This window comes from Juglans regia, chromosome 11 (genome assembly GCF_001411555.2).
Source record: "Juglans regia cultivar Chandler chromosome 11, Walnut 2.0, whole genome shotgun sequence".
NCBI classification, from domain to species: domain Eukaryota; kingdom Viridiplantae; phylum Streptophyta; class Magnoliopsida; order Fagales; family Juglandaceae; genus Juglans; species Juglans regia.
In genome coordinates, this window is record NC_049911.1 from 14,354,484 (window position 1) to 14,366,196 (window position 11,713).

General features: G+C 38.1%; 1 long non-coding RNA gene across 2 annotated transcripts; it reads left to right on the forward strand.

Moving 5' to 3' along the window:
- Positions 1-9,475: 9,475 nt before the first annotated feature.
- Positions 9,476-11,403, forward strand: LOC108989211. 2 transcript variants are annotated; one of them, XR_001995796.2, is made up of 5 exons: positions 9,476-9,716; positions 10,025-10,122; positions 10,396-10,476; positions 10,582-10,808; positions 11,225-11,403. It is a non-coding gene; the product is annotated as an uncharacterized LOC108989211 (long non-coding RNA). The 2 variants fall into 2 exon arrangements; XR_001995795.2 differs by having other exon boundaries at positions 10,582-11,403.
- Positions 11,404-11,713: the final 310 nt, after the last annotated feature.

Here is an 11,713-nt window from a genome sequence, read left to right on the forward strand (position 1 = left end):
CCTCGTTCCAAGGGTGTACTTTTTGCAATACACTCAAGAAGGGGAGGAATTTGTCTGTGAATCAGGATATGAACCTATTTAAGACTGCTATTCTCCTCGCCAACCGTTGTGTGTCATTTAGGCTCTTTGGCTGCTTCATGTTCATGATTACTTCAATCTTTTTTGGGGAGGCTTCAATTCCTCTCTCTGATACTATGATCCCTAGAAACTTACCTTATCCTACTCCAAATATGCATTTCGATGGGTTCAGCTTTATTTTGTACTGCCGTAGTACTATGAACGCCTCCCTTAGGTCGGCTAGATGTTAGACTGACTCTTTGCTTTTAACTAACAAGTCATCCACCTAAACCTACATGGCTTACCCTATTTGGTTTTTAAACATCCAGTTGACTAGCCTCTGGTGGGCACATTCGGATTTGATTGTAGCCTGAGTAGGCGTAAATGACACTCAACATCTTGTGCCCTGCAATGGCGTCTATATTGACATTGATATGTTGTAGAGGGAAACTATCTTTTGGGCAGGCTTTATTTAGGTCGATGAAGTCCACTCACATTCTCCACTTCACGTTTGCTTTTTTTACCAGGACGACATTGGACAGTCATTCAGGGTAACATGCTTCCTTGATGAACCTCGCGGCGAGCAGACATTCTACTTCATCGGCAATGGCTATGTATTTCTTCGTGCTGAATGATCTCCTTTTTTTGACATACCTTCTTGTTCTTGGGATCCAAGCATAGTCGGTGTTTGATAACGGTGTTATCAATTCCAGGCATATCTTAGTGGCTCTAGGTGAACACATCTCGGTGCTCTACTAACAGTTCCTTTAGGGCCTCTCGGTCTTCTGGGGGGATCTGAGTTCCAATTCGTGTCATTGAGTTGGGGTGATTTGGGTACAATGTTACGAACTTCAATAGCTTATTCGCGTCTGCTTGCTGTAGGTTTTGCTCATTCCTCACTTCCACGCTCCTGTAAAAAGGACTGTGGGAGGTTGGGGCAATGTGCTCTGATTTCCCTCGTTGGCTACTTGGTCGTCGTCGCTCCTGATAATGCATACTTCTCCCCCTTTACTCCTCAGTTCTTGTACATAACACTCTCGTGCTAGGGCTTGTTCACCTTGCGCTTCCCCCACTTCGCCTTCGGTCGGGAACTTCATCTTGAGATTGTACGTCAACGTAACCTCCCTTAGATTGTTCAATGTTGGTCGCCCTAGTATAGCATTATATGAGGAGGGCGCCTTCACAACTAATAAATCGGTCATTGTGGTAGTAGAAACGCGTCCCTTTTTCCTACAGTGACGGGGAGAGTAATTCCCACCATTTGGATCAGATCTCTAGAGTAGCCCTTCAATGGTGTCGGTGAGGGTCTCAACTTAATAGCGTCTATACCCATCTTTGAGAAAGCCTCCCAGAATAATATGTTTGCTAAGCTCCCATTGTCAATAAGTATGTGCCTGGTAGTGTAATTAGCTACCAGAGGGGGTTACTACCAGCGCATCATCATGAGGATGCAATACTCCTTCACAATCTTCTTCCCCGAAAGAGATAGCTACTAAGTAGTCAAGTTTTTGGTGTTTAGATGACCTATCTGCTACATAAACTTCTTCGTATCATGCTTCTTCGAGCGTGCTCCTTTCTGCTAGATGAGGAGGTGCCACCCCCAGCCAATCCGCCTACTATTGTCCTGATTTCACCTAGGGGCCCTGTCCCTATCGTTATTTTGAGGTGCTCTGTCCCTTTTTTTATTACGAGCATCCTCTCTTGGTGGGCACTGCCCATCCAGGCTACTACTTCTTCGGGGATTTTATCCTTTCTCAAATCATCTTTTGGTTTTTGCTCACTCCACAACCATTCGCTCAAGCTCTCCCATGCCTACCAATTCGGTTACTCTCTTCTTCATAGTTGTGCAGTCCTCTATCCAGTGTGAGCTTGTTTGATGGAATTTGCAGTAGCGCTTGCCGGTTCTAGGCTGGCGGTGTTCTCTTTCTAACTCCTATTTTTCTTGTATGTTCAAATTATTATGGATGAGTCGGGTACTATGCTCTTGTCGCCTTTCGTGCCTCCTCTCTTGATGGTTCAATGCAACTTTTTTTGTCTCCCATATTGCTTTTACATTCCACCTTCAGCTCCCCTTTTCATGGTTTTACAAGAGCCTGTAATGTATCTTTGGCGTTGATGAAGTCGTCCGCTCTATCCATGAACTCCCTTAGGGTCGAGCAGGTCTTTCTTGATAATTTAGCTATGAACGGGCTACGTGGCTAGATTCCTCCTAATAGGGTGGCTAGAGTTAAATTCTCATCTTCGTCGTCTGTCGTCAGCCTTTCCTTGTTAAAGTGGGTAAGGTATGCCTTTAGGCTCTTTTCTTCCCTTTACTTGACACTCAGGAGGTACGCTGCTGATTGCCTACGTCTCCTGCTGGGCATGAACTATGTTAAGAATTGCATGGCCAAATCTTCAAAGCTATTGATCGATCCTGGGCAGAGCGCTCTAAACCACCCTCTCGCCACTCCCCTCAGAGTTAAGGGAAAAGATTAGCAAGCGATTTCACCTGGGAAACCGTGGAGCATTATATGCGCCTTGAAATTTTCTAGGTGATCTATTGGGTCCTTAGACCCTTCATACATCTCTATCTAGGGCATTTTAAACTTCGGCGAGAGCGACACGACCATTACTTCTTCACCATCTCTTCATATTTGCCAGTGAGACTACATAGCTCGTCATGCAGCTTCTTTTTTCCACATGTTCCACATTCACTCCCCCGTTGCTATGTGCTTCTACTTCTCCCTATTTGCTGTGGCCAGGTATGATAGCATCACCGAGCTTAATGTTGCAACGCTTTAGCCCCTCATTCTCCTTCCTTAGGTTTTCCATGGCATCTAACGCCACCTTCATCTTTTCTTCAATTGCTGCTAATCATGTTTCCATGTCTACGGGTGCTACTTCCGGTTCACGAGTTGCTTGAGAGCGTGTCATGGTTGGCACAGGGGAGCAACGTTGAAGTCCAATGAAAAACTGAAATCAAAGATTACAAATCCCACAGACGGCGCCATTGTAGAGGACGTGTCCCACCATAGATCATGATTGCTCACCTGCAAATCGTTGAGTGGGCGGCACGAGGTGTTTGTGACCTCTCCGATACTTAAGTCAGTAATAAGAAGTAATAATTCGAGAATCCATAAGTCATAGAGGACGAAGGTTACTTGTTGCTCATATATATAGGCATGGAGAATATAGGATAAGCACCATCAACTGATTAACTTTGTACTATGCTTTACCATTATAAGAGTTATCCGTAATGTATCGGAACCACCTTAATCACACGTAGTCTATATCCACAATGTGAGACCTATCCCTCCCTAATAGGTCGGCGGCTAGGTGTTCGTCCATCATACGACTCCCTTGAGCCCTTTATGGGTGATGGGCCTTGGGCCCCCGGTTTGGGCCCGACCAATATTAACTCCTCCAATAAGGAAAATTGAATAAAGAAATAAGCAACAAAACCTGAAACAACGAGGGATAGTAAATGTTTGACCTTCAAAAGCACCATTAAGGGGGGAGGGTATATTATCTAGGTTTGAGCAACATTTTTAGCCGGTGCAAGTCAGGGCTCGTTTTGAGAGTGAGATGAGATGAGAATTTTGTAAATAGTAATAAGATAGTTTGTAAATAGTAATAAGATATTTTGAGTTGAGTATTTTTAAGATTTTGGAAAAGGAGAGAGAAAAAGTTGAATAAAAGTATTATAAAGATAAAATATTGTTAGAATATAGTTTTATAATAATATTTTTGTTTGAGGATTTGAAAAAGTTGAGTTGTTTTTTATATTTAATTTGAAAGTTTGGGAAAGTTGTACTTATTAGTTTGAAAAAGTTGTAATGATTAGTTTGAAAATTTTATATTTGAATTATGTTTAGGAATGAGATGTGATGAGATTAGATGAGATAAGATGAAATGATATTGATTTCCAAACAAGCCCTATTCGCAGCAACGACATAGCGCAATGCTAAGGTTAATCAACATGCCCATCTCGATTATACCTATCGGTGAGGAGGGCTCCAACGTCAGGGACTGTAAATTCCAGCGATAACGACAGGGATGAGGCCGACAAAGATGACAAAGAGCAAAAAAGAAATTGTAGTTGTACATAAATGAATGACAGCTTAGGGAAAGAAGAAATGACACAGTTGATCTTACGGGATGGACGAGAATGACAAAGTTTCTTAATGGGCTGGAAGGTTTTGGAACAGGATTGACAGACTTTATGAGAGAGAGAGAGAGAGAGAGAGAGAGAGAGTAAGCGAAACTCGGTTTGGATTAAAAATCATCTCATCTCATTTAATCATTACAATTTATATAAATTGTCATACAAAATATAATAAAAAATTTAACTTTTTTAAATCCTAAAATAAAAATAATATTAAAGCACAATATTCTAACAATATTTTATTTAACTTTTAACTTTCATCTCATCTCAACTCACTATCCAAACTTTCTCTAAGAAATTGAAAAAAATGATTAATTACAAAATAATCAAATATTAGCAGTTGCAAATCACTTTAGAAAAATAAAAATATATATTTCAATTTTAGAAAAATAAGAAATTTTGTGTTTTTAAAAATAATATACACACACACGGATATTCATAATTTAGAGGCCAAAATTATTAGTTTTCTTATCATCATGTTTTATATTTGTAGAGGTATGATTTTTTGACTTTTTAGATTTTGGAGGCATTATTTTAAGAAGTTGAAACAAAATTCCATATTTTTATTAAGGTTCAAGACTTTGGATGGAGTTAGAATAGAGTTTTCATGTTGTCAAGGAATTTAAAGAAGTTTTTTAAATGTACCCGGTCATAAATATTTTTCTAATTATCATTGAGAGTTACACAGGTTTTTAATTTTTACTTTTTGTCGAGCAAGGAAGAGACGGTCTTTCTAGTCTTCATGGGACCTACACTATAACTCCCTATATAGTTTGGAGAATAATTATTTTATTATTAATCATCACTAAGGTTGATATTATTTTGTGTGATTTTAAATTATTATTTATGCTAGTTAATTAGTTGGGTATTTACTAGGGCTGCAACCCGAACTGAAACAGTCGAGTCAACCCGACCCGAAATGCTCTAGTTGAGAACTCAACCCGATCCGAACCGACCCGGTCAACATAAAACCGGGTCGAACCCATATGACCCGATAAATCTGCCCTTTTCATGGTACTGTACCTTTCTCAGATGAAGAAAAGCCACAAATGAAGCGAATTCCAGCAAACGCAACACCAAACAATCTCCACTAGCCAAGCGTAGCCATTATCTCACTTTAGAAAGCTCGATCCTCAGTTGTTAGTAAAGGCCTCGAATAACCGTGTGAATTTGTATACATATCGAAACCAAAAGCTTCTTCCCGAATCCCTAGCCTATATAATTGAAAGACCAATGACCTCGACGGCGATGAGATACGCATGAGGTACAAATTAGATTTCTTGGTGGAATCGGCGAAACAATTCTTTGTGTGTGTGTGTGTGAGATGGGGCTTTTGATTTTCGAACCCATCCTCCAATGGAAAGTAATGTAACCAATTACCTTCCGTAAGAAGCGATTGGCGACAAAGGCAAGGAAAGATTCAAGAAATGCAGAAAATTTGACACCCGTCTTCCTTCTTCCCACCAGGCACCCCCGTAGAGATCGGCTCACACGACGCCAGATTCGTGGGCTCCTGCTTCGTCGGCACAGTCTGTAGTCCTCAGATCTTGAGATACGCATGATGTGTTGGCAAAAGCACGGAAAGATTCAAGAAACCCCATTCGCAAGATGTTGAAGATTCTCAAGAAAGTTGCATGTCTTTCGGCTCTCTGCCTCTCAGTGAACCCAAAAGCACGGAAAGATTCAAGAAACCCCATTCGCAAGATGTTGAAGGTTCTCAAGAAAGTTGCATGTCTTTCGGCTCTCTGCCTCTCAGTGAACCCACATCGCACTCAATCCATGGAAAGTTCTACAAGGCTCAGAGACCATCACTCGTAACTAAGCATGAATATCTGCATTTTAGACTTTGGGCTGCATGAATATCTGCGTTTTAATTTGGGCGAGTTGGAGAACTGAAGATGAGAACAGTTTACGGATGGGTTGAAAGAAAAATACAAACCCGTTAACTAGTCGGGTTGGAGACCCCGATTATATAATAACCCGACAAAATGCAGGTCGGGTCGGGCCACTTTAAACTGGCCCATCGGACTGATGGATTATTTGCACAGCCCTAGTATTTACTATCATTTTATCTAGGATCTTATTTTAGGAAAACCTAGTTGGGGTTAAGAATCTTTAGTAGGTTTTAATTTATTTTATTGAAAATCATTAGAAACGGGTTAGAGTTGGACCCTAAGGAAATTTTAGGGCTTGGTTTAGTGGGTTTAGAGCACTAGCATTGGCTTAGCCAAATGCTAGTATTAGCTAAAATTTAGCCAATTATACTGAAAGGCAGAGGGCAATTGTGGAAAGTCTCTTGTCGACGTCTGGTTCCTCCTTAATCTGATCCACTAGTCCACTAGGTTCATCTGCATCTACAACTTTTATCATTTCGAGTGAAATGATAATGGGTCCACAAAGGGTGAGATTTACTTGAAATTTCAGTAAGTTAGACAACTAATGTGCACAAAGATAGACTATGCATAAAGAATGACAAATATGAAATGCATGCAAATGCAGAAAAACTGTATTTGTCTTCCATTTAGATTTCTCCAGAAAGTAAACGTTTGCTGCACATTTTCTTACAGAGAACATAATTTTATTTCCATCGTAAAATCTTAATCTTTCATCAAGAATTACATAAAATCATGGAATTAACGTAACTTATGGTATCGTCACAATTTTCCATATGCACTATTAGTACCTGCCGGTGACCGTAATACAACTCATGTTAAACTATGTTGTCTATAGACTCGTTCTCATTGCATTAGTAATATAACTTAACATCATAAAAATTGGCAAAATTGAACTAAGTTAGAATATATATATATATATATTATTTTAAAGAAAAATAAAATCTTCTAGATAAAGGAAAATTATGAAAATACCCCTAACTTCCAAATACTGCTACTAATGCAATTGCTCTCGAAACTTAACTAGAATCCATAGACCTCATATCTTGAATATTCTAAGATCGTCTATGCCTTAAAAATCAAAAGGGATCTTAGCCTATTCATCCTCAATTCATAGCATGCTCTCTAATTGATGCCTATATGGAAATTTTGACTATTGATCCTTATAAAAATGTATGAATGAAGATTCACCTAATAAAAAGATAATCACCAGAAATCCTCAATGATGAAATAAAAGCTTAATCTTAAGCAAGTTCATCCCAACAATTAGCCAAGCCTAATAAAATCCTTAAATTCTATCTAAAACTCAAATGATGCATGACATGACCTCTCCATCAATGACATGCTAAAATTAAATCATGCATTTTTCTTATCTCAATCATAAGGCTTTATAAATGCTCACATTTTAAGCCTAAGTAAAACAAGCTAATTTCCTCAAATGAAGCATGATTAAAAGTCAAACTATACATGCTTTGACGATCAATACAAGATAGAAATGAAAACCTATTATGGCATGTTTCTAACCTCAAACTAAACCTTCAGAATTTATTCTAAGACATATTCGAATCATAACATAAATTACCAAGGCATGCCATAACTAATATCTTCACCAAAAAAAGAATTTAAAACACTAAAAATGGGCTGCATTTGGATGTTGAACTGAATTGAGTTGAGATGATAAAATATTGTTAGAATATTATTTTTAATATATTATTATTTTGGAATTTGAAAAAATTGAATTATTTATTATATTTTATGTTGGGATTTGAAAAAGTTGTAATTATGAATTGAGATAAATTGAGATGTGTTTAGTTACCAAACGACCTCCAATATTTCGACTTCTAGCTAAACATGGTATCTCATGCTTTACTCACCTAAGATTAATACTAACACTCAGAAACACAACTTAACACATAAATTAAGATCTAGAGAGGAAAACTTTCAATGATTTCGTGGCCTTCCTAAGCTTCTCACTCAAACTCACAAAATCAAGAATTCACTTAGAACTTCAAGAACACTCAAGGAACAAGGGAAGAGAGGCTCTCAAGAACACTCAAAGAAGACATGAGGAAATGAAGTGAGGAAGAAGCGAAGGGGAGATGAGTTTATATAGGGCTCCAAGGGTGGTGAGGCGAGGCCTAGAAGGCTTGCCATTTGTTGGTTTTGGCGGTGGATGATAATGTCGCCTATAAGCCTCTTACCGTGTGTGGTTGGTTGATTCTTCAACCATTGCATCTATGTAAAGCTGAAATGGCTAGGGGAAGAGGGAGAGTTGTCGTGGGGGAGTGGAAAAAGGGAGGAGAAGTAAATGCATGGCATGAAGGTAAGCCATTATGCAGTCGAGTAAGGTGCATTCCCAAGGCCATCATGGGCTATAAAGATCAGTGACCCAAGACCGCTGCCTGTGGGTCTTGCACAACTATTACTTGGATTCGTTTATTTGTTTCATTTTATCTATGGGCTTAAAGATAAGTTTGTTTTGGTTGCCTGTGGGTCTTGCACAACTATTACTTGGATTCGTTTATTTGTTTCATTTTATCTATTATTTTCTAAGTTTGTTTTGGTTTTTTGTTGGATTTGTGATAGTTTTCTAATATGTAAGTTTGTTTTGATCGGTAAGTTTGTTGATTTTTGTTTGGATTTTTATTGTAAAAAATGTGATGTTGAATGGGGTGGTCTGATGGTAGTGACCCAATCCCTTTCCCAGACAGGGGCCCCCCACGAGGTTAAAAAAAAAAAAAATTCTAGTAGAGAGTGGATGCTTTGCAAAATCATAGTAAAGCCTCCATGCCTATCTCTCTAATTACTTAGCCTATCTCTCAAATCACAAATAAGAGACAACATAGTTTATGTATATATGTTGTTTGCAAGGTAAACCACTAATAATGGTAGTAATAGAGAATGCAAAAAACAATAAAAATATTTTTACAATACTTATCTTAATTTTATAAAAATAGACATCTAGTAGATAAAAAGCAATATATTATTCTTTCGGCTTAACAATTTAATCTTAAATTATGGCACTCGATATATTTTTGAGATACAAAGTGTAATTTCATCTTATTAATTTTATAATAAACTCACAATTTTATGTTTCTTAATTTTCGCTAAACATACAATAAAAAAATTAAACCAAAAAATTTTATTTTTATTTTTCCAAATTAAATGTGGGTTTTTTGAATCATTTTATTATTTATAAGACAAGAAAAGAGAGAAATTTAGCCATTCTTTTCCGTTGTTCAATTTCTATTTTAAAAATTTTTAAAAACAAAACACAAATCATTCCAGCAACGGTTAAAAAAGAAGAAAAAACCCACAAAGCCATTAATTACCTTTTATACATCCACGTGACGGTGGGAAGACAATAGATTTAGCCGTTAGTTTCTTTCCATTGTCCAATTTGAATAGAGAGAGACTTCCGGTGAAATTACTCGTTAATCCTCACCTGTGTCGGTTTGGTCTTTGCCCTCGATTTTGCTCAATCGGTGTACCTCCGTTGCAAAAAATTGCCTTTCGATTAATTGTTTTCAATTCTAGCGGTGATTTCTAATCTAAGCCGAGGTCGTGAGAATCAGACGTGCTCGGGCACGAAATCATTTGTCTGCTCGAATTAAAGATTGATGGTATGTACGCCTTTTTATCTCCTCCGTGTTGTCTGCTCGGGGTTAAGGATTTGCGAATATGCTTGCCCCTTTCTCTTCTCCCTTTTGGATTGATGAGCATATGCTTCTTGTTCTTTTGCTAGCTAGGTTTTTCTTGTCTGGTTCTTCCTCTTAGTTAAGAGTACTCCTCACATTATTCCCTTGAGTATTCCTCACATTATTCCGTTAAGGTTTTTCTTGTCTGGTTCTTCCTCTTATTAGCTTGAAAACTTACTAGCTTGAGCATTCCGTTGGGTCTACACGATTTTTAATGTTTCTTTGCCTCACAGGTCCTCAGCTATCCTGCAGTGAGAGGCACCTCAAAGATTTCTCACGGCAAGGCAGACTCACTACGATCATGGTTCTGCAAGGCCTCTGCGGGTCATATGTAAGTGCAGGTGATAGGGGGGAATTTTACCATTAACGATTTGCAACATATCTTTAGTTTTGTTTTTTGTTTTTTGTTTTTTTCTCTATATCTTCAAATAAATTCGTATCTGAAACGAATGCAGTCATTGTTTTACTTCTTCTTTTCCCCAATCTTTCTAGTGAAAATTGATTCATATATGTTTATAATTCTCCACGGGGGTATTTTGATTTTGTAGTTTTAATGCAAATCCACTTCTAATACTTTTCTGGTTTGGCTCATCCTCTTGGCTAGGAATATCCAGCCCACCCGCACCCTTCAATGAGAACGTATTCTGTACGGACTATTTTGAATGTTTCTTCGTGATCCTACCAGGTACTCATCGTCTCCATCCTTATCTGTTTCTTTTTCTATCTTTGTTTTAAGACTACATATTTCCCTAACACCCACAACCGGTCGACACCTTGAGCCCCAAAACAGATCCCATCATCTTCAGTTCCTTCAGCCGAAAGTCCATGGCTCTTCCTCTCTTGCTTTCCTCTTCTTTTTCCCATCATGTAGCAGCCGAAATGGATGATAGCAGTTGAAGCAAGGGATGGCAGAGGAAATTCAAGTAATAAGCTAGAGCAGCAGCCTGCACAATACACACAAACAGCAACCATGTTTAGCTTTTCTGTGAATATCTGCTGCTGTCTAGAATTTATGTTGTGAGTTTCACCTTCCTTTTCTCACATCTTTCTTCTATATCTTGTGTATTTGAGTGGATAATCATAAGGAAGGAAAATAGGATCTGTAAATAGGATTTTAAACCCACCTGTTAGAGCTCAAAGTACATCAGGAAATTTGTGATGTTTTCTATTTGTGCTGCAGCAGTTTCCCCTTCATTTTTAGCTTATATCTTCACTCTACAAGGCTGGAATTTTGGCTTAAATTTCTTTTGTAAGAAGACTAAGTTCAGTTTAGTTTAAAACTCCATCATTTTTCCCTCTCTTAGTTCACATTTAGCACCTAAAAAGATAGCAGCAACACACTTCCAAGTTCTGGAATTTTCTGCAACAGATTCTGTCATGGTGTCTTCCAACCTCATCTGTCCTTACATTTTTGCCCTAATACTTGTGTTTAGTTGGGTGTGTAACCAAGTGGAGGGAAGGTAGAAACATGCATAATTCGTGCAATCTACTGCTTGAAGAGGTGAGATAATTTTCTGCCTTGTTTTGTTCCAAGCTGTACAGTTTCTACAAAAAAGTTCTGCTATAGTTTTAACTATACTTCTTCCTCTATTTGAATCACTTTTCAATTATGTTTAGGCCTCCATTTTTATGTGTTAAACTAGTAGAGATCAGTAAGTATTTTTTTACCTTCTACTCAAGCTAATAACTAAGTAAACAACTAAGGATTTCATTAAAATTTTCTGGTTTATCAAGAACTATCTTTGGCTGTTTTTATGCTATGTCTACCCATAAATCATGCTTGTTTCCAATTTTTCTTCAACGCTAGTTCATTGCTTGTGTAGTTGGGATTACAGTTGAAGGAGGGGGGGTTTTGAAACAGGTATATAACTAACTTATTGGCTGTACAAGCTTGTGCAGAAAATTCAGCACCTTTAGCTCTG